We start from the raw sequence: 24,318 nt of genomic DNA, 5'->3' as shown, positions 1-24,318 counted from the left end.
TTCCTAAGTCCAATTTAGATACCAAGGACAAAGGAATTAGACTCCACCTGTGAATGGACAAAGTCACATTATAGGAGAGCCCACAGGATGGAAGATGCTACTGCTGTCATCTTTGCTTAATGCAATCTGTCTAAATAGTGCTTGGCATATCCTAAGTGATCAAAAATCATTTTCCCATTATTGTACACCATTATAATGTAGTCTTAGGAGTATTTTGCGTTTGTTGGATTAGCAGTGGGCTCTGTATTTAGTGAGCACTCTGAGTTCAGCACCTGGGACAGTGACTCACAGAGTTGGCTCTCAATCATTATTAGTTGAATGAATGTGAATGATGTGGTGACTGATCTAGTTCTGTCTCCTGAGTACACTTTTGGGTTCTTGATCTTGTCTGCTCCTGATACCTTTTCCTGGAATGCGCTATAAAGGTTTGGCTACTGCAATAACTGGAGCCTGTAGATTTCATGATTCTCATAGAGTAGGCAATGAATGGATCCCAGTGCTAGACTGTATGTCTTCCTATCTCCTCATGGCAACACTGTGAGTATGTTTCAGCCCCTGGGGGCTGGGAAGGACAAAATGTCCTTGTTTAAGCAATTATTAATATACATGTAGGGTGCTCCATCTTTCTCTTCTTTGATGGTTCCTCATGTTCTTAATGTCTAACTGGAGAGCCCCAGGACTCAGTCCTTGCACCTGTTTTGTTCTCTACCTAGACTCTCTGCCTTAGTGGTCTCATCCAGTGTTATGGCCTTAAAAACCATCTATCATCTATCTATCTATCTATGTATCTATCTACCTACCTACTATCTATCTGTCATCTATCTATCCATGTATCTATGTATCTATCTACTTAACTATGTACAATCTATCTATCATCTATCTATCTATCTATCTAAAATGTTCACATACACATAATTTCTGCTGCCTATTCTCCATCTCCACTTAGTATATGCCAAGCACTATTTGAGTCTTCTAAGCTGAGGTTCCAGAATCCAATGTTCCCCATCTGAATTTATGAGCACAATAAAATAGTTGTTTTTTTTTTGCCATTTTAGGAGTGATTTATTAAGCAACAATAGATGATGACATGAACAATTATGTTGTGTTTTTGTCACATTATCTTATTTAATCTTCAAAAGAAATCTATAAGCTGGATATTACTGTTTTCTGCATTTTACAGTGGGAAGTGAGCCTTAAGAATGGATAATGCAGCTAATAAATGTATACCAACAATCCAAACACAGTTACAGAACCAGGAATTGTAAAGACAGCATTATGACACATATTGTGGATGGGAAACTGTAGTAGGCACTGAGTAAATATAAAATAAATATATGAAATAAATCCTGACTTTGAGACTTCTGTAAGCAAAATAAGGAGTCAAGACACGTATATGTGGTAATCACTCTCTTCTAAAAATCTTTAATTCAACAACCTGACAAATGGTGCATTCATTCATTAATCAAGCATTCAATAAGTGGCCACTGGGTGCCTAACATTGTATTAATCAGAAAACCAGCCAACAGTATAGGCAGAGAGAAACATAAGTAGTGAAAGAAAAGAGAGGACTTTTTATAAATCACCCATTTTTATTCTATTCTAGGAATGAGATATCTTTGCTAATAAGACAAAAACAGAGTAGGATTGAAAGTTTGTGAAAATGGTTCATGAAAGTGATACATGACTTATGCACAGAGAAACAGATTCTAAAAGATTACGTAAAACCTGGAAGAAATGACTAAAATAGGAGTGTATGTTCCTAGGTGGGAGACGGAAGAGGGAAGAGATATAGGAAGGAAAGAGCATGCGTAGGATTGTTACTGGGAAGAATAAATTGAAACTGATGTGAAATATGAGACATTTGAAGTTATTCATGTTCAGGGGAATGGTTTACATTCCCGTAGATTTAAGATTCTGCTATATATTTTTTAAAATTTCATCTGCAATTTCTACATGAGAGGGTCTGAGCAATAAAAATGGAGTTTGTCCATAGTGCTGGGGAAAACAAGGATGATTTTTTAAGACATGGAAAATGTTTATATCTCTTCTAGATTCTCTGTGTCAAATAGCTCGTATTTACTTCTTTAAATCAGAGAAAACATAAGAAAAATCTGGGGCCAGCCTGTGGCTGAGTGGTTAAGTTCACATGCTCTGTTGTGATGGCCCAGGGTTTCACCAGTTGGGATCCTGGGTGCGGACATGGCACCACTCGTCAGGCCACGTTGAGGCGGCGTCCCACATGCCACAACTAGAAGGACCTGCAACTAAGATATACAACTATGTACGGGGGATGGCGGAAGTGGTTTGGGGAGATAAAGCAGAAAAGAAAAAAAAAAAAGAAGACTGGCAACAGTTGTTAGCTCGGGTGCCAATCTTTAAAAAAAAGAAAAAAAGAAAAAGAAAAATCTAAAGAAATGTCAGAGTTAGAGTGCTAATACCAGATTCTACCTCAGTTTTCCCAGTGAACAACAGGGGAGCCTTTTGTGTTTGGTTGGAAGGTATTATTATCACCTGTCTTTAACCTCAAGTCCCTAAAGATTGCAATTAGTAGAGATAGGGAAGTGTGTGTGTGTCTGTATGTGTGTGTCTGTGTGTGTGTGCATGCATGCAAGCACATGCGTATTTCTTTACTGTATTGGTATGTAGCAGAAAGAAGATCTTGGTCAATTCCGTTTTCTGCCCTTAAAATGGAAACCAAAATATTGTATTTATTACAGTACTGCCATTGAAAATAAGGCAAACTTAATTGTTCCAAACACTTTTCTTCAAAGAAACTAAACTACTCACAAAGGTATTCATTAGTCCACATATGTCCAAGATACTGTATCTTTATTTAGCTGAGCATTTGGTTCCTGAAAATTAAGTTATTTTGGCTTGGGATTTTAGTATTGCTGCATTATTTGAAAATAAGCAGAAGGTTTGTAAACAGGGGGTTTAAAAAAATTAGAACTCTAAACTCCTAGCTGATGAAGGAGTGCCAACGAGCATATGGAAGGATCAATGCTGAGTCTAGTTTTAATTGATCTGGTTTATAGAGGAAGTGCATGGGGAGATGGGGAAGTTTTACTGTACAAGTTAATGTGCAAAATGGCGAAGATAATTGTTACCTACCTAATCTTCATCTCTGTTAAGATCACTTTTGTGGGGAGGGAAAGTAATTCCCCTCTACCCTTCTAGGTTTCTGGCTGAGATCCCATAATAAAAAAATAGATTAATAGGAGAAAAACAAACAGAGGTTTAGCAACATGTATACCTTCTGTATACACGGGAGAGACCCAGAAAAACTGAGTAACTCCCAAAACAGCCCAAGCTACCACCTTAAATAGAATCTCCAGCTAAAGAAAAAGAAGATGTTGGGGTGGGGAGCTGGCATGGGAGGTATTCAGGCAGAGCATGGTAACCGAGGGTAAGGTTGCTATGCAGATTTCAGTCTCTTCCTTCTTCATTGGTGACAGTTTCGGGAGAATTAGTTATCCCCCTCTTCTCAGTAAGGTGAGGGAGGTACCCTTACAAATGGAGATTTCCCTTATAAATGTAAATGTCTCTTACAAAAGGGTAACTTCTACTCAACTTTCAGAGCCTTTCCTGTGTCTGTTGTTTCTTAAAAGTAGTCAGCCTAAAATAACCCTTATGCCGTAAGGGAGGGAGAGAATTCCTCCACCCTCTGGGTCCTTCTGGCTGGACCGCGAATTAAATTGACGTGAGAGAGAATAACAGGAGGGAGAAAATCAAACAAAGCTTTATAACATGTATATGTGGGAGAAATCCAGGAAAGCTGAGTAACTCACCAAAATGGTGGAAGCTGTTAATCTTAAATATTATCTTCAGCTAAAGATAAACGAGGATGTTGGGGGTGGGAGGAGTCAGTTATGGGAGCTCACCAGAAAAGCACAGGGTTATTATGCAAATTTAAGTCCTTGCCTTCCACATTGATGAGAGTTTCTAGAGATAAGGTTGTCCTTCCTTCTTCCTGGTACAGAGAGGGAGACACCTTTACAGATGGAGATTTCCCTAACAAATAAGTGTAAACGTCTCTTAGGAAGGGTAACTTCTATTTCTACTTGGTTTTCAGAGCTCTTCCCATGCCTGCAGTTTTTAAAAGTAACCAACTCAAAATAATCCTTACTCCAAAGCGACAGATTTTGGGGTGGCCAATTCTGATCCTCCACATGCTAAAGAAGAATATTTTGGGATGACTAACTCTGCTACGTTTCAGTTTCTTCCACCCCACGCTCCAAGAAATATGAAGAATAGTAACCATTTAATGATAATTTTCAGATTAACGTATTAGTAAAATAATGATGAATTCGTAAATTCATAATCACTGACTGATTAAATGTGATTGATGTTAACATTAGCCAGGAAATGTTGACATTTTGGACCACAATTTAAAGTATAGTCTCTATTTTGTGCACTTTTTTCCATAATGTTTTCTCAGCATGGAGTGCCTGATATTTCTTCATGAAGCATTTCTTAGGTTCCTATTATATGCCAGGCTCCAGGAGTCAAAACCAAATAAGATACAGTTCCTTTCTCAAAGGAGTCACAATTAAATAAAATGTGGCAGGTAGAAAAGTAAATAAGTGCTCTTCAAAGGCATAGAGACTGATATAAAACTGGCTCAGGAAAGAATGGGGCACAAAAAATAAAGCAAGCCATAAACTTTTTACCTGGATAGATATCGGAAAGGGCTTCACAAAGAAAAGGTTTCTGATCGGATTCCTGAAAAGGAATATGAGACAGGGAACGGTTCCAGAAAAGGCATGGAGGCACAGAACAGCCCAGCCTGCTTCCTTTGAAGAAAATGTTCTGCTTAAATAGATGATAGATAGATGATGATCAATAGAATAGATAGAATTACATATATGAAATGTGTATCATACATAATACTGTAGGAGAGGAAGACAATTCCTTTACCCTTGAGGTCCTTCTGGCTGATCTAAGAATTAAATTGGCATGAGATAGACTAACAGGAAAAAAAATCAAAGCTTTATAACATGTGTACATGGGAGAAGTCCAGGAAAAGTGGGTAACTCACCAGAGTGACCGAAGCCACCACCTTAAACACTATCTTCAACTAAAGATAGAGGAGGATGTTGAGGGTAGTGGTTTGGGACTTCAAAGGGGAGGAAGGCAATTCACATGGGGATGGGAAAGCAAAGGTTGGGTAGACAGAACTTTGAAAAGAATGGGCTTAGCAAGAACCCTCCCAGTCTCCCGATACCCAGAATTATCTACCATGATGGCCTGTCCCAGAGAAAGGCCCTCTATCTTAAATTCTTTTGGACAGTTGAGGGGAAGGACAAAGTTTCTTTCAGAGTTCCTTGTCCTTAAAAATAATCCAGCCAAAGAGACACATTTTGGGGTGGCCACTTCTGATCCCCCACAATATATAACACATATATGATACATACATTATATAAAATACATGTAAAATAGATATGTATATAATGAATGAATATGTGTGTGTATATATATACACATCTACAGATACATATGTATTTTGTATGCTTTAGAACAAGGTAACCATTTTCACCAGCCTATGCATGCTTCTGTATTGCACATCCCTTCCTCGGCTCTCCATTTCTGACTCAGTCCAGTTTTGTTTTTCAAAATGCTCACCCAGTGTGCTCTCACATTTGAGAGCAAAACAGTACCAGGAAAATATTTGAAATTTAAAATTTTAATCATGTTTTTATTAAGTCATTTACATATAAATCTAAAAATATGCTTTATAAGAACACTATGCCGTCATTGCAATAGGTACTGCTAAAGGCACTTACAGTACTTCAATACTCTGGTGCCACCTTGTGGTTCATTTTCATATGACAGTCTACTGATAAATTGATCATTTTTTAAATTTTGTTACAGAAAACTTCGAAAATACCATATTCAAGCATCTGTTCAACAACTATTTATTAAGCATTACATTGGGGTCAGAAATAGTATTACTCACTAGGTTCACAAAAACAAATAATAAACGGACATTTTCAAAAGGGGCATAATTTCTGGTATGTGTTTTGAGGGAGAGACTGGAACTGAGGTATAAAGATACATATTACAATACACTGTTACAGTACCGTTAGTAGACGTGGAAACCATGCCTGTATCTTTATGATCATTTGTGTCAGACTGAAAAACATCTTGTGTTCGTGACCAGCTGGATGATTCCATCTGTTTGGGAAAGCTAAAGAGGTATATCCTGAAGAAAGGATTTATAATTATGATAAGCTATTTTTCTTGCTCAATTTATGTGTAAACGTTCTAGAGTCCCACACCAACAATGGTGCTACACTGGTGTGAGGTTGATAATTTGTATGCACTCCAGACCTCAGAAATTTTATGGCACCTAAGAGTGGACCAATGGACTCCATAACCCACTTTTCATAAAGCTCATGAGACCAGCTCCTTCTTTTGAAAGGTGGTCGTATGATAAAATCCTTAGAAACAGTCTGTTTTGGCTTATAGTCAGTTTTTACTAAAAGACTTCATTGCAGAGGAAAACAGTTGCCTTGAGTTTGAGAAGGTCCGCAGTGAACGCATAGGAAATGACCCCGTAAGAACCCTCATAGTAAGTACACGGGTCTGACAAAGGTTCTGGTGAGCAACTCTGTGAAACAGACAACAAATCTCTGTTGAATAATCTATGGCCCCACCCAAGCTAAGGCAATTCATGAAATGAAAAACAATTTTTTTTTTTTACTTTCTTTGGCTCTTTGGAATCATCTGACATTAACTCGATTCAATTTTGTTATGGCAAAAATATGTTAAATAATTATATTTCAGAAGGAATCAAAACAATTTTAGTTGGAAAACACTTCTTGGGGACCAATCACTGTCTTGAGGACATCAAAAATTATGTTCAGCACATCTTCATGCAACGCTCAAGAGATTAAGAATCTAAATAAGAAGCTGGTTATTTTGAAATCTGTAAAACAAGTTTTTTTAGTGTTTGATCAAATTGTGTAATTTACATTTCAGGGGGAGAAAGAGCAACCTGGTTTCATTTAATAAGTAATAGTATCAAAAGCAGAATGCAATTCATTTGGAACTCCCTTTTCTATCCCGGCTCCATCCTTTTCTCTGTTGCCCCGTGGTACTTGAACACTGCTTCAAACCTGATTCTGCCCCTTAAGTAGGGATCTATCATACTTGCTGCCAGCTGAGGAATCCTGCACTCCCTTCAATAATCATACTTGATAGTAGCTACTATCTGCTCATCACTGTTCACATCAGTGTTTTCAGTGGCGCCCCTTTCGACATTTGGGAAGAAACAGCTGTTCCCTGTAAACAGTGTCCCACATACTGCAGTGTATTTAGCTTTCCTGGGGTTTAGGCACCCAATACCATCAGCACTCACCAGTGTTTACTAGAAAACATAACACTTCTTTATATTTTCAGATGTTCCCTCGAGCTTGAGAGCACATAGATGGGTATTGAAGTAGACACAAGAGAAACATTTATTCAACAAGAGTTTATTAAGCATCAGTAATTATGAATCAAAATACATGTAAGGGGAACTCTAATCGAAGAGACAAAATAAACACAAAACACAATTCGATTTATGTTATTGTGAAGATAGAGAGGAAGTGTTAGCAGAAAACCAAAGAAAGAGAGGCCTGGGGGAATTGGAGAAGGGTAAAAGAGGAGGAAAAATATTATCTCAGTTTTGAAGGAAGCGTAAGAGTAGCCCAGGAGAAGAGCGGAAGGACATTCCCAGTGGCGGAAACAGATTCAGCAAGATCTCAGTGTGTGAAAGAGAGTGAAGAACAGCGAGTGCCTGTTCCTGAGACTGACACAACAGGCTTTTGAGAAAGTAAGACTGAAGGCAGGACAATAAGCAGTAGGAAGAAAAGAGAGAACAGGAGTGGATCGTAAAGGAAAATTCTGAATCGCCTATGGAATCTGAACAATTTTCTGCTTCTCTGACTTGACAGTCTTCCTTTGAAATCTCAGTTGCTCTCCTACCATCAACCGTGACTTCTCCATAAGTGACTATCAAACTCTATCATCATATCTGACCCGTCTGTTGACACCCATATTACATGTTCTCCTCTCTGCTCCCCTTCTTTTCAACAGTTCTGCCCTCACCTTGGACTTAAAAGGTCTGCGATGAACCCCTCCTCTTTTCTCCCAAACTAGATAGTGGCTGCTCTGTCACCATTTCAATCTCAAAGTCACTTTGACTTTATTCTTTCTTTCAGATTTCCCTGCTGCCATAGAAATCAAATCAGTTTCTATTATCCTCTAATTTTCTTGAACAATATCTCTTTTATACATTTTTCTCAGAAGTTCCCAACTGTTATAATCCAGGAACCTCATTCCTGGGCTATGGTACACCTCCCCTAACCGGTCTGCCAGCCCCAGCTTCCTACTCTCTTCCGTCATTCTTGCGCGTTGCTGCCATTACATGCTCTAACATATGGTTTCAGTGGCTTTGGTCTTGTGCTCAAAAATTTAAGCTCCAATGACAGAAGAAAAAGAAAATTCTGCTTATCCTGGTATTCAAGGCCTGCCACCATCTGGGCCCAACCTAACTCCTTAATTCCATCTGGTGACAGTCTTTAACTTTCAATGACATCTGCTGGGAATAATGACGATGGCAACAGTCAACACATGTGGACTTTCTATGACTTGACATTGAGAGAAGTGGTTTATATCAATTTTCTCACTTAGCCTTGACTAAACCTCATTGGTGGACCTTTTTATTTTCCATTTTGCAGATGAAAAACAGGGATTTCCAGATTTAGTAACCTGGCCACATTTTCACAGTTAGAACATCATAGAGAAAGAATTTGACAGATGACATTATTTCTGATTCTTAACGCCATGTTATACTTCTGATTTTCTCCTCTCTCTCTCTCTACGTATATATCTGTCTCTCTCTATTCACCTCTCTCTATTCTCTGAAATGAATATTATTATAACATCAAAAATACCTCCATTTTTTTCCATCAAAATTCAGCCCATCTGTCAAATCCTGTTCGCAATATACTTTCTCGGTAAACATGTCCCAATCAACTCAGATCAAAGTCACCTGTCCCTCCCGCCAAGCCAGTGGTGTCCAACTTTGGCCGCACATCAGAATTACCTGTGGAGACTTGCTATAATTGGTCTGGGAGCCAACTGGGCATCGAGATTTTTAAATTTCTCAAGGTGATTCCAATGTGCAGCCAAGGTTGACAACACTGCTCTAAGATCTTAACAATTTTTCTGACTCTACAGCTCTTTTGGTAATTAGAATCACAGACTAGCTTGCTTTAGGGGTAGATCTAGAGATCAGCTATTTTATCCGCAAATGAGGCTGTTGAATAGGATTAGAAATCTTCAAACATTTTTTGGCAAAACACTTTGAAATCATTTGAAAACATACTAAAAATATGTAAAAAAGAAAGTTGAACTTCTTTTGTGGAAATAGAGGAGGGAAACGTCGAAACCCACCAACTTGCCACCTTCCCCCGTTACATGCCTGGAGTCCCAGAGGGAACTACATGAAATGTCTGGGGCACCGAAGGTCAACCCCTAAATATACTGTTACGTCAGTCTCTTCCGTCTGTAATAGTTTGGTCTATGGCATGGTAGTCTATGGTATCATGGGAAAATTAAAGATGAATTATTTTATATGTTAGCTGTATTATTGGATTATTTCTCTCTCAACAATGCATTATTCAGCTAATAAAGTGAGGGAATCATATTTACATAATAAAAAAGAATAGTATTTTCAAATGACCTAGAAATGGCACCATGTAGCAAACAGCTGGTATTAATATTTCAAACTCACAACCACCTCTGAGGACAAATATTAGTATAACCCTTTTGCCAGTGAAGAAATTGAGGGTTGAAGGGTTAATTGACCCACCTCAAGTCGTGGTGCCATATAGCACCAGACTTCCCACTCCTAATCCAGTTTACTCTATCTTTTATGAATATTTTATGAGCCTCTCTGTTATCTGCCAGCACGGGCTTAAAAACATTTCCGCTAATGAGTAGCACAGAGCTGTCTCTGAGCTACTTGGAACCAAAGTTCAGCCAGAACTTAGGATAACAGACAATTCACAACACATTTCCAGAGATCATCAGGGGAAAAAAGAAACGCATAATAGAGTTTTACATTCACATAATGCAAAATGTGCTGAAACTTTGTTTTAACGACAAATATAAAATAAAGTTCTTTGTAGCAAAAAAAAGTGGCGCATTGAGCTTAAATTCCAACTTAAGAGATAAATCAATGAAGAAAAGCTGTTATTTCAAAACAGATCAACTTGTAACAAAAGGAAGATAATTTTTAAAATATTCTGACACGAGTGCCTCAGTTTTCTATGAAAGCTCAGCTTGCCGCAACTCATTTTTATTCCCATTTTAGATTTCTTCCCTTTCCCCAGCAGATCATTTTCCTTACTCTATGAGGCTCGGTGTAGAGGCCTGCCATATTAAACTGTCTTGAGAATACAGGGGATAAAATATTCCCAACAGTGAGGGAAGTTTAGGTATACAATCGATCGAGGAAGTGCCATCAGTAAGTCAAGGTAATAACACACGCAAGAGGACACGTATTCATCCTCAGGGACCAAATCCTTTCAGTGTAATATATCTTATTACCCATGCCAACGATCTTTAAAGTTTAAAAGGCACATCATGTTCTAGAAATACAGAGTAATTGCTTTTTTATTAACAGCCAAATGAAAAGAAACCAAAAGCAAAGGAACTGAATAATTGAAGTCTTATTTGAAAGAATTTACTTCAGTATTCAACTTCTACTTCTTCAACGAAAGAAACTTCTGCTTTCAACTCTTAAATCTCTGTAAGAAAAGAAGTGTAAGGATTAGGAAGTTGGCCATATATAGGATTTAAATTTATGCATATTGTATAATATTCCTTCAAATCTAGTACTTAGTAATTTTACCTTAATTATGTGTTTAGAAAACATTACTTTCATTAAGTTTTAGAAAAGAACTTTATTGACTGCAATTGATATGTAGCATCATTGAGAAAAGATTTTAGGCTGACTGGCATTTACATAATTGAGGGGGAAATACATGGAGGTATGATTTGGACGTAATGTTTTGAATCTTTAACAGCCCTTGGCTCACTTCTGAGGGAACTGACGTAAGGAATGTCGCATGCACAGGTTGTCAGTCTTGGGTCCAACTGTCTGGAGCAGCGATGGATGCTGAACTTTAAGGCAGCCATCCATAGGTGACTGTCACAGGATTCTGTCCATAGGAAATACCTTTATACTGGATGGTGACAATTCAACCAAAACAAATATTCTCTCTTGGGGAACTGGAATGGGAAACTTGCAAAGATAGAGTCAGTTAGCAGCAGCGGAAGTAAAAGCAGTTGAAACAGAGATGGACCGACACATAAAATAGCAAAGCTCAAGAGAGAATGATGGACCCATCTGTGTGGAGACGTCGCAAGAGACCAGGTTGCCACCAGAGCAACGTTGGGTGCTGAACAAAATGCCACTTCTCCCTAGGGCAGGACTACAGAATCACAGTTGTATTCTGAATGCGGGGGCTGAATGTCATGGCATTTCCTGTTCTTTCTTAACCAGAAGCCCCATTAAACACCATAACCTACATACCATAACCGCACACATCTCTATTCCTTGCAGCCTCAAAAAAACCATAAGGCCATGTGCATTAAACATCTTTAATTGAAGATGATGAATAGGAATAAATAGCCCTGGAATTCAGTGCCACTTGCTCTTTTTAGTAATGGCATGAATATTTTTCAAGTTTTCCTTTATAGTACCACACAGTCAATCAGCAACAGTAAATAATTCTAACTTGTATTATAAACATTCCAGAGGAAGTGGAGCATAGTGGTAAAGGACATAGACTCGGGGCATTGGTTCAAATCTCAGCTCGACTATCTAATAGCTCTGTGATCTTGGGTATGTTTCTAAACTTCTCTAAATCTCTCTTTCCTCCTCTGTAAAACAGAGATATTCACTGCATCGACTTCAGAGAGTTTTTGTGAAAATTAAATGAATTATCATGGGTAAAGCATTTAGAACCTCAGCTGATAATAAGTACCATATGTAGTGATTATTATTATTATTATTTAAATGAGAAAATAATTTAAACACTAGAAGATTGTGTTTCAATTTTGAAACAGCATTATCTGCTTTAAAAAGGGTGATTGATCTTAGTGGAAACTGGTGGTATGCTTCAACCTCACTGTGTTTTCATTGGTGTTATTCTACTGAAATGTAAAGATGAAAATGCAAGAAACTCTCAAAAGATACCCATTAGACACATCGCTTCATTACACTTAACTTAGGATACAAGCTTTGGCAAGGAAATATGCTTAGCCAATATATTCTAAATTCTTCTATTACGTAGACAATCACTCTGATCTATTCATAGAAATTCCAGGCCCCAGGATATTCACTGGAGCTATTCATCAAATAATTCAAACAGCTGATAAAGAGTTGACCGAAACAGAAATGATTGAATTCCTCTCTATGGAGCCAGAGTGAGTCTCTGGCAAAAACAAGAAGCTATTATGTCATGTCCAATTTATTTGGTCTAGTGATTCAAAGAACTCTGTTGCATCCATTATCATCATTTCTCTTTCGAAGGGTTTTATATTCATTAGGAAATGTCCTTAGCTACCCTAAAGATCCCATGTTCATTATCTACATCAGATTGAATAAGCTGGACATGGCCTGGCAGTGATGAAACTGCATTAGCAAACAGATGCTGGACATTAGTGCCTTGAAGCAGCTTTTAGTGAAGTGGCTTTTAGATGCTCTCACTGGCCCTGGCCCCTCCACACCTGAGGCTGCCAGCAGGGCACGCTGCCTCTCTCCCCCTCCTGTTTGCACTGGGGCTGGAAACGTTCTATAAGCAAGAGGATTAAGAGGCCCAGGAGCAGGTGCTCTTCTCCAGGACGTCCCACTGCAATCTTCACTTATGCTTTCCTTGCAGTTGACAGCAATGGCTCCCCAAAGAAACATTTCTTAAATCCCTCTCTATTTTAAGATCCACATTTTGGTAATTTGATTAAGTTAGAGATTAAACACTTGCTCGCTAAGTTGCATCAGTGACTAAACAAAACGGTGCTTAGTGATCCTTTTAAACTATATCTTCTCCACTTTGTTCAACGCGATCTTCGCCCAACTAAATACAGAGTAACACTGGTGATGTCTCTATCTTGTCTGGCCACAGAGAGGACGAATCCAAAGTATGGTCCAAAGGCACCTGAGACACTTGTAAAGAGTTGTAGAATTCCAATGTCACATTTTAGACCCTCAAATTATGTTTGTGGAACTCATGAGTCAAGTTCTCATGATAAAAATGCTGGATTTGTCTCTGTCCCTTCTAGCAGGAAATGAACTCTGTGTTTTCTCTATGTGTCTATGAGGGATGGAAAGTGTTAAATCTAGTGATCACATTGCATTTGAGTTGTTTTAGCCCTGACTTAATTCTACAGTAATATATGTGCCTGTGGTGAGCGATGGGAAGATGTGAATGAAATTAATTATTTATGCTTCGTTCATTCGTTGTTAATATTGACATAGCCATTCATTGATGATCATTTTGGTAAAAGCAAACCAAGAAGGAAAATCAAGAACGTGAAGAGGGTAAGAAAGATGAAATTATACAAAGGACCCTGATCTTATTCATTCTTTCCTGTGCTCTGACTTTACAGCAAACCATCTCTGCATTTCTTTTTCTTTCCCCAAGCAATTTATCATCCTAGTGCTCCCTGTAAAAACTTATTATAATCTGTTTCCCTATAAGAAAAATGCTCAATATGTTCAGCACCTTTCCTTTTTTTTGTAAAACCTTTGATCATTTCTAAATGTCAACAAATTTATATGTCGGTAGCTATTACATGCATGTGTGTAAATATTATAAGCATGTATATGTAGGTATTCATATGTATTCACACACATAGACATGCATATATATATAGTTATATATGCTGTACCTGTATAATATATAGTTGATAGGGTCTATATCTTTAGCTATAGCTGTATCTATATATTTCTACAGAGAGAGACACACAATACTTAATCCTTCCCAAGTTTTGAATTCCTTGAGCAATCGGATAAAATCTCCTAAACGAAATGCACCTGTGTAGATATACAAAAGCCATTGTTACCAGCAAGCCATACACTCAAGTCTCAGTCCATGGGTCACAAATTCTGAAGGTTGGCTAACCATTATATTGATCAGGAAAAATATTCAGTTGAGAAAAATTATTAGAGAAATATTATAACATGTCATCTTTCATATATTGTAATAAGTAGAATGAGAAATTTTAATCTTCCTCTGATTTTATTTTCAATTCAGGCCAGAGAAGTGTGAGGAAGTGCTCTAAGACGATGGCCATCAACCCGGCCTTTTCGTTGTTTGTCTTATTTATTTTGCCTCTGTGACTTTCACACACAGGACAATAAAGGAAATTGCATCTCTCTTTTCCTCCAATTATTCTCAAGAGGAGAGGGAGAAGGGGCATGTGGCCTGGAGAATGGACGGTGGTATTAACAGAGTATTTGTTGGGGGCAGAGATTGCAATGAAACCAGAATGTGGATCACTGAATTGTAAATTACTCACTTGCCTAAGAAGGCATTTTATGGGTACCAATCAAGCTATGTAGCATTTCTGTCTTTTATCTCCAATGTCTACTTTCATACTACTTCCTGGGGATAGGGGCTTTCCTTGACTTTGAGGTTGCTGAAGATTTATATGACAGAAAAGTCTTAATAATTAAGGTCCAGCTTTAGAAATAAAAGCAGAGACAACTATTGTTTGTGGCTGCATATACCTATCAAGCCCACCACTTTTTTATTGTAGTCATCATGGCCCTTTGTGACTGGAATAATTTCAAAAAGGAAGCAGAGAACATGCCTGAAAGAATGTTAAAACATTTTATTGGCCACAGGGCATCCTCTGTGCCCCAGGAATCAGGCAATATAATTTAACTCAGAAAGCACAGGTTTCATAAAATCTTATGAGCCAAACTAGTACACTGTGTTCTCCAGGATGCTCCCAGTTTGTAGCTCTTCGCATTTCCAAACAAAAGGATTGAGAGAGGTTGGCATCTTAACCAGGAAATTTATTGCCTCGTTCAATGGTCCAAGATTTATAAAACCATCATTATATTCTGTGTCATGTTCAGAACTTCCAAAATCCTCTTTGTAAGTAAGATTGGCTCTATTCAGAATATAAGGAATTTCAAGAATATTATTTTTGAATAAAAAAAAGAAACCCTTTACGCAAATTTATGGCTTTTCACCATTACTACTCCTGGGAGAAATTAAGGCTGACTGTGGACAAGAGATGGGAAAGTAATTCAGCAAGTTCAAAAGTGCTCTGACCATTTAATTGCTCTTAAATTATGTCTTACATAAAGATTCACATTAGACCTTTGTGGCATCAAGTCTCTACTTTGTTAACTTTTAAAATATATCTTACAAATTATAAGAGAGCTTCAGGATAATATGTAAGTCAGCAAGTAGTCAAGACAATAATTTTTAAGTATCTCTAACATTTGCAACTCCTCCTATTTCCTTCAGCTTTATCTGTTTCTCTTTATTCAGTTAATAAGTAATTATTGAATGCCTACTGTCTCCTGAGCTCTGTGCATAGTATTGAAGATATGATAGTAAATAAGATAAATATGGGTTTTTTACCCTGAGAGAGCTTGCAATGTTTTTGGAGACACAGACAAGCAATGAGGCAATTCCAGTGTGATATGTGCTTTGACAGGGAGTAGCAGTTTGCTGAAGAATGACCAAAAAAAGACATCTAGACCAGCTTGCAAGAATCACAGAAGGATTCCTAGATTAAGTAAGATCTAAGCTGAATCTTGAGAAGTGAGCCACTAGCCAGATGCAGGAGGGTGGGTGACTTGAAGAAAAGACGCAAGATAGAGCAATAATGAGAGAGGAAAGCAAATAGTTTTAATTTAAAGTTTGAGAGAAACCTGTCTGGGTCTAAAGGTTAATAAGAAAGACCCAGTCTAGAGGAATAATATGAGGCTAGAGGAAATCATGGGCATAAATGATAAATCAAGGACCTCATGAAGGCATCACCCAGCTAAGGAATAAGTTTGAGGAAGGACCCATTGCTCTGTGATGGAAGGAAAGAATAAACAAGAATATAAACAAATTGAAAGGTGCATAGCAAGAAGTTGAGAGAATTCCCATATAGTAGTTTCAATTCTTAATATGAACAAATATAGTAATCAGTATTTATTGATCGTATCTTATGAGTGATTAGAGTTCTTCTAATAGTCAGAACTTCCTGGGACGTTGAAAATATCTTCCCCATTTGAAGATGAAAAAAGAATGCCTCAGAGAAGATAGTTTGTTCAATATCATACAAGCAGAATGTGTCGGAGTCAAAGACAGGGATCCCAAGTCTCTATGTAACATATTTCATAACTCCTCCAATAAAGTAGAAGAAGCAGTTCTCCCCTGTGAGAGTAAGGGGGAAACGGAAACAGAAGTCTGAAAAGAGTAGAAAGGGATCAAAATTGCCACTAATTTCTCCCAAGCTAACTACAAGGGCTACTAGAGCTAAAATGAGTAGAATGAGTAGAAACAGATTGTGTCACCAATCATTGAAAATCTCAAGATTTTCTCAACAGCTCAATCAAGTGTGGACATGGAAAAAGCAGGCAGTTAAATTGATCTAGGATAGAAATTTTCCCAGATAGATGGTGTCTTAGTCAGCTCAGGCTGCCGTAATGAAATACCATAGACTGGTGGCTTACCCAACAGAAATTTATTTTCTCACAGTTCTGAAGGCTGGAAGTCTGAGATGCGGGTGCCAATATGGTTGGTCTCTGGCGAGGACGGTCATCCTGGATTGCTAATGGCCACCTTCTTTCTGTGTCCTCACATCACAAAGAGAGAGGGAGAGCAAGCTCTCTGGTGTCTCTTTTTATAAGGGCACTAATCCCATCCTGGGGGCCCCTCCCTTATGAGCATCTAAACCTCATTACCTCCCAAATGCCCCATCTCCAAATACCATCACATTGGGGGTTAGGGCGTCAACATATGAATTGGGGGGAACATAATGCAGTACACAGTGAATGGAAAAAATGAAAGATAATTAAATATGTGATTAAAAAATATTCAAGAGCTGGACCGTGAAAATCTACAATAAATGGGAAAGGACGTAAAGACCAGTTGGCTTATTGCAAGAGAGAAAGTGGTAGCACCCTAATGAGGTAACAGAATATCTGTAATAGGAGCAACTCAGCTGAATAAGAGAGATGGGAAATGTGATGATTTAATTGACTTTTTAATTTTTAATATCTCCCAACTGATTTTCAGTTAACATCTAAAAATAAATAAGGGTCTGTATGCTTATTTTCTACAGGCAGAAAAAAACAAGAGAGATGGGAGCATGCTCTGCAAACAGACTTGAGGAGAGAGAAACCTAAGAGTCAGAAAGAAGCTGGCAGCTTCAAAGAAGAATGAACGGTAAATGAAGTTTCCAGAAGGCAGGATAAGGTGAACAAAAGGAGCTGAAGGAGATTACCTTGGACATCCCAGTAAAATTATTCCCTGTGGCTGGTAAAAGAGAAACATAGGTGACTATTCAGAAAATAAGTAAGTAAATAAATATATATATATATGTATGTATGTATGTATGTATGCATGGAAATCATCTATTTCACTGGATAGTGAGGATTAACAATTTCACTGAATGATTGAAAGATATTTTTTAAAGAATAGGAGGTCAGAAATAATTGAAGAAAATGTGATCAATCTTGAGCTATAATTTTAAATAGCATATTAAATTGACAGGTTTTTTTTTTCTGATCCCATTATCTTTCACCAAGATGGAAGTTGGAGACAGTGTCATCTTCTGTCTGCTTCTTCATATTCTCCAAGGAAGTGGATTAGCAGACAAGGGAGAGGATTTGACCACTTCAGTCACTAGTTGACATTTTTTAATCATCAAAATATAATTTTTTCCAATATGCTTATTTGATTGAGATTAAGAATATAAAAATTGTTAATTTTCAGGGATTTTGAAAATAGAACTGAACACTGAAATCTAGTGGGTGTTATGTTGAAACATATCATTGAATAACTTAATTTAGTAATCCTCAAAACAAGGCCTCCCTCAGGCCAGCATAGTGGCATAGTGGTTGGGTTTGCATGCTCCACTTCAGCAACCTGGGGTTCACAGGTTCAGATCCCGGCACAGATCCTGGGCACAGACTCATCAAGCCATGCTGTGGTGGTGTCCCACATACAAAATTTAAGAAGACTGGCACAGATGTTAGCTCAGGGCCAATCTTTCCTACCAAAACAATAAAAATGTGGTCTCCAGACCCCTGAAGATCCCCAAAACACTTTCCAGAGGTCAGCAAGGTCAGAGCCATTTTAATAATAAGACTAAGACCTTATTTGTCATTTTCACTGTGCTGACATTTGCACAGGATGTGCAAAACAATAATGGATTAAACAGCTGGCTCTGTAGAATGAATCAAGGCAGTGCCACCAAACTGGGTACCGATCATTCTTTTCTTACTGCCAACACATCCACTCCCACTCAAAAATGACCTTGATGAAGCAGCAACAATTATTAATATTATTAAACCTGGACCTTTGAGTACATCTTTTTAATATCCTGTGTGACAAAATGGTATGTACACACACATACCAAAGTATGATGGTTGTTATGAGGAAAAACTTTTGTGCAATTGTTTAAATTGTGGGCTGAAACTTCTAGTGTTTTCGTGAAACATCACTTTTACTGAAAAGAACAACTGGTAAACAAATATCATTATTCAGACTTGACTATTTGGCAGGCATTTTCTCAAAAATGAACAGAGTGAGCCTGTCACTTAAGGAAAACGACCGACAGTATTTATTGCCAATAACACAATTTAAGCTTTAACTGAAAGCTTTCATCAGCTTGACAGCTTTCCAATCCTTACAGACTTTTCTGAATTTGGTAGTGATAAATTAATAAAATTTCTTGATATTGTATAATCAAATTCACTCACATTTGGAAGACTGCATAACTCATCATAGCAATATTCTTCAAATGTTCAATTCATCGTATACCAAAATCATGCATGGGTAAAAATATATTCAAATTACATGATAGACCAATGGATTTTAATGTAATGAAAAGTTGGTTGATATAGTTTCAGATTCCACATTACAATTAGCCTTTGAGAAAGTACCACTTGCTGAGTTGGGTGTATTATCAAAGAAGACAGTTCGCAATTATCTGTAAAATCTACTAAAATACTTCTCCCTTTGTCAACTACATAAATGTGTGTAAGGCTGGGTTTTTCTCATTTGCTTCAACCAGAGCAACACGTCACAAAAGTCTGAATGCAGAAGCAGCTATGACAATCCAGCTACCCTCCACTAGGCCAGATATTAAAGAGATTTGCAAAATTGTGAAACACTGCTAGTCTTCTCACTAAATTTTTATTTGGAAAACAGTTATTTAATTAAGAATATGTTATTTACATTAACATGCAATGAGATTATTATTAGTTTTTAAATGAATTAATATAAATTTTAAAAATTTTGGGGGCCGGCCTCGTGGCCAAATGCTTAAGATCTCTAGCTCTGCTTCCGTGGCCCAGTGTTTCGCCAGTTCGAATCCTGGGCGTGGACATGGCACCACTCGTCAGGCCACGCTGAGGCGGCATCCCACATGCCACAACTAGAAAGACACAACTGTGTACTGGGGGCCTTTGGGAGAAAAAGGAAAAAGAATTCTGTCTTAATTTCTACTATTATGGAACTCCTACTATATAAATATCAATACATGGACAAAATTTCTTTGGTGTCTTAAGATTGTTTTAGAGCATAAAGGGGCCCTAAACCAAAAGTCTTGAGAATTCTTGCCTTAGTTGAGAAAAGTTTACCTTTAATTATGATTTTTCTCCTATCCACAAATAAAGATATTGAGTTTTAAATGTTATGTTATCCTTATTTCACAGGATGTACTAGTCCAAAAAAAATATCGAGAGCTCAGGTTTTATTTTAAAAGATTTGAAATATGTCTGATTGTATAAAATTATAAATCCATTCACCCCTCTTCTTTCCCACTACTTTTGTCAAGAATCTGTAAATCAAGTCTTCTGGAAGCAAGACTAAGGGACTTAGACAGTGACACCCATGTTGCACTGGTAGCCCACACACAACAATTTTTATTTCCATGCCCCCAAAACTCTTTTCCTTCTCAGAGAGAGCTTTTCGGCTACCTGGAGAACAGGCCAGGTGGTTTGGACAATAGCTTTTCGCTTTCCTCAATCTTTGGGGAATCTTAATCCTATGGAGACCTGACCACTGACCCTGGTGTTCCCTTCATATTTCCTCAGGACAGCCCAAGGGAAGTCTGCAAATAGGACATCTACAATGAAAACCAGACTTTTGGGTCATAGATCAAGGTTTATATAACTGGCCAAGGTCTTGACAATGATTCTGAATTTATACAACATATATTTGTTTAATAAAAAGAGACAGAGAAAGATGATGTTGTTAAAAATATTGTTAAAAGTTACCTAAATAAATGTTGTTACCAATACAGAGTTTTCAGAGGAAAGAATATAGAGGTATAAATGGTGTGTCTGTGGCGGGGTAGGGGGTAGAAAGGAGCATTGGAGAGTGAAGTAAAACCTGAGCCGTCACAACCTGCACGGACTTCCCACATCATGATAATTCATGTGTCTGCCCCCTAAGTATAGCTCTTTTCTATCGAGATCAAACAGAATATTCGAGAAGAATGACTTGAGACCCCATTGTGCATTCTGTAGCAATTCTACCAGTCTCCTCCAGTAAATTCCTGAACATTCTTGAGAGCGGGGTTGAAGGGAAAGGACGGAGAGGTATTTCTTTTCCGAGTCAGTCCACTTCAGAGCTTGGTTCTCCGTTGTGGCCCAGCACATCCAGCTCTGGTTCCCAGCTGACCCACTTGTCCTTCCTGACGGATTGCTTCTTTCTGTGGCGGAAACACCTTGTCACCTTCCAACTACACATTCTCACTTTGTCTCTCAAGATAAAAGAATCCTAGTTTTTGCCTAGAAAAATTGCAGTCAGCTAAAAGTCTTGGTTTCCAGGCTTCCTTGTCTCTAAGTACTTGTGAGTAACGTGTAGAAAGTTCTGCGTAAATGGAGGTGTTATGTGGAAATTCCAGAAAGCCTCATTAGCAAAGGGGAAATAAGATCTCCCCTTCCTCCCTCTCTCCATTCTCGCTTGAGGAATGCACATATGATGTTGCTGCAGTAGCTACTGCAAGGATGAGATCTAGAAGGAGCACCAGTCACTGATGACCACAGGCCTGGCATACCTACCCTGGACTGCCATCCCCTAGAATTTCCCATCATATCTCAGCCATATTCTTTCAAGTTTTCTTCCACACAGAGCCACAATCAGTCCTAACCGAAATACCTTCTTTCTTTCCACAAATTATAAATAACACAAGACTATTTTGAACAAAAACTCAATGGAAACTTGGTGGTAATGGATGGGGAACTATAGAACAGAGATGGAATATTGCAAATTCAGTGGAGGACATCACTGTTTCTAGATATTTGTTATGACTTCTGTGCTACAGAAGTGTCATCATTGTCCCTATTCATCCATAAGTCTCCTGCCTTCCATCATATTCTTAAGGCTCTCCTCCCTTCTACTTTGACTTGTCTCTTAAGTGATCTTTTCCTATTCATTCACGGTCACTCAAAATTCCTCTCACTTTATATTGTCAAACACTTCATGTCTGTCTTCTACCCACTCTGTCCAAATTAGACCCATCCCATCCCATTTCTCAAGCAAAAATGTCATCAGAAGCTACCCTAGCATTTCCATCAACAAAGGACCATCCAGCCCAGAGATAAATTAAGCAGTTCCATTAGAAGGAAGAAGCAGCTACAATCAGTTTCTTGATAATATTTTTCTTTCCACTCTATCATTACTTAAGAAGCAGCAAAAATACAATCGTGATATGTAGTGAAATAAAAAATTGCCCAACAGATTTTAGCTGAGTTTCTGTGTATCATGAAAAATACCTAGAAAGGCGTAAACCCAGAGGCTGCCAATGCTCATGTGATTAATGCAAAAGCAGAGCCATCTCTTTTAACAGAGACAAAGCTCCAGCAATCTGTTATCCTCCCAACTTCCAGCCAGCTCTTGCTAATGCATGAAGACTTTACCCTCCTAAGCCTGCTCTTGCTTACTACATCTATTATATGATTTTTCTCTTAAACTGTCATGGGATGCAGCTTCTCTCTTAAACCCAGCATAAAGTGTCTGCATTTTTACTCTTTCACCACCCCATAGTTTCTAATTAACGCACATTCTCTGAGAACTGTGTTATATAATTCACAGCCTTCTCTTCAACCCCAATTACTGCAATTACCCTTCAATTTCTGCATGCATGATTGAATCAAGACCCCAGTTTGACAACTTCCTTACCTCTTCATCTCCATTATTTTTCATCTCCACTCAACCTCTGATATTATAAACCTATTTGAACTTGTCACCATCTAAAACTTCACCTCTTAAATCTTAAACTCTAATTTTCTATCACCAACAATTGTTAGCATCCTGTCTTTCTCTCCTTCCCTCCCATTACCACTACTTTTTAAGCCTTTTGAGAGAGTTCTGGAAAAAGAAGGCAAAACAAAAAAAGATTCTCTGCCCCTCTCCTTCTTAGAAACTATCCAAAAATAACAAGGAGAAAAAACAAAGGAGACCACTTCATCTTTAATAAAAGCTAATGAAAGCCCATAATTCTGGATGAGAATATAAAAAAGACGTCCAAAGTTCAATGGAAATGAGAGCAGGGCATTGGAATGTTGGCTGAGTTGCCCCAGCCACACCATACCTCCAGGGGCAAACAGTGGTCCCTTGTTAGAACAGCAAGGTTCTTGGGAAGGAAGGACAGCCTGGGCCTCCCTGATGTCTTTGTATGGCAAAGAAGTGTCCAGGAAGGTGGAACTGAAAGAGGAAATAGAAAAGCTATCTTTGCCATGGGTGTGATAGCGTAGAGAATAAAATATGGGTAACGAGCAGCCCTGTAGCTGCTGATCTTGGCCAACTGGAAAAGAAAACAGCTCTTCTCAGCATGTCTGTGTGTGCACTTGTGGACAAACCCACATATACACACACACGCACGTGTGCACCCACACACACACAACCCCACATCATACCAAAACAGAGACAGAGTGGGCTTCACGGAGCCTCGGGGAGCTTCCTGCTCCCCTAGAACACAGGGGAGTGTGAGAAAATATTAAGAGAAGGCTGTCTGAATTTCAGTGAACTGCAAGCCAACCTTCCTCCCTGATGCCTCCCCCAACTCTTCTTTGGAACTGCTCACCTTTCCAAGACGAACAATATTGAGAAGAATAAGAAAAGACTAAGAAAAGGAGGAAGATGTGGGGAGGAATACAATAAAGAAAAAGCAGATGAAGATCATTTACCAAAGAATAAAGATAACCAAATAGATGATAATTATTTGCATGCCTGACTCTCTGCACCAGACTGTGGACCAGCATCCTCTGCATTCCCAGCACTGAGCAGAGTGGCTTGTGCATAATACGTATTTCATCTAGATTTAATGAGCAAATAAGCAATTTTCTAAAATAGCACTTCACATATGATTGGTCTCATTGTGAAAATGATTTGCAGTGACTGGCCTTCCTAGATTACCTAAAATGACACAAATATGTGTAGTTTTCTGTGCTAAGTTTAATTAAGGAAGGTCCTTTTGTTGTCACACAAAATTGGGGTTCTCTTGCCCAATGTGCATAAAACAATTAAAGCATCAGATTTTGGGAAAAGAAATCAGTTTTATTTTGTGAGATTGATCTGCAGGGAGACAGGGGCACATGTTCTCAGGTCTGTGTCCTTGATCCAGGACTTGGGGCAAAATTTATAGGAGGAAGGGCAGGGGGGTTTGAGGTGTGGGGATAGAGGATTGAAGGCGAGGAGAAGGGAAGTAGTTGTTGATCTGTGCAAGCGTAGTCAAGCTTCGTGCCTCTTCACAGGATGCATGTTCACAACGTGGCAGCATTAGCATAATCTGATGGAGGAGTTTTTAGCTCCTTGATATCAAAAAGGTCACTTATCAAGCATTTGCGCAGGCCTAGTTAAGGGGTTGATGGATGGTCTCAATTGGCCTGAACTGGACAAGAGGTCTCAGTTCCTGAAAGATAACTCTTAATTACTCTGTTGATAAGATGGGGTCAGTTGAACTCGTCCTGGAGGGCCCACAGTTACACTTTTGAAAGTGTAATTAAATTCAACAAATATTTGTTGAGTCCTTACTATGTGCAGATCAGTCTGCTAGGTTCTATCACGGATTTAAAAA

The sequence above is a fragment of the Equus asinus genome, chromosome 30 (assembly GCF_041296235.1).
Source record: "Equus asinus isolate D_3611 breed Donkey chromosome 30, EquAss-T2T_v2, whole genome shotgun sequence".
Classification (NCBI taxonomy): domain Eukaryota; kingdom Metazoa; phylum Chordata; class Mammalia; order Perissodactyla; family Equidae; genus Equus; species Equus asinus.
The sequence above is the reverse complement of the archived record's forward strand: the minus strand, read 5'-3'. Positions refer to the sequence as shown.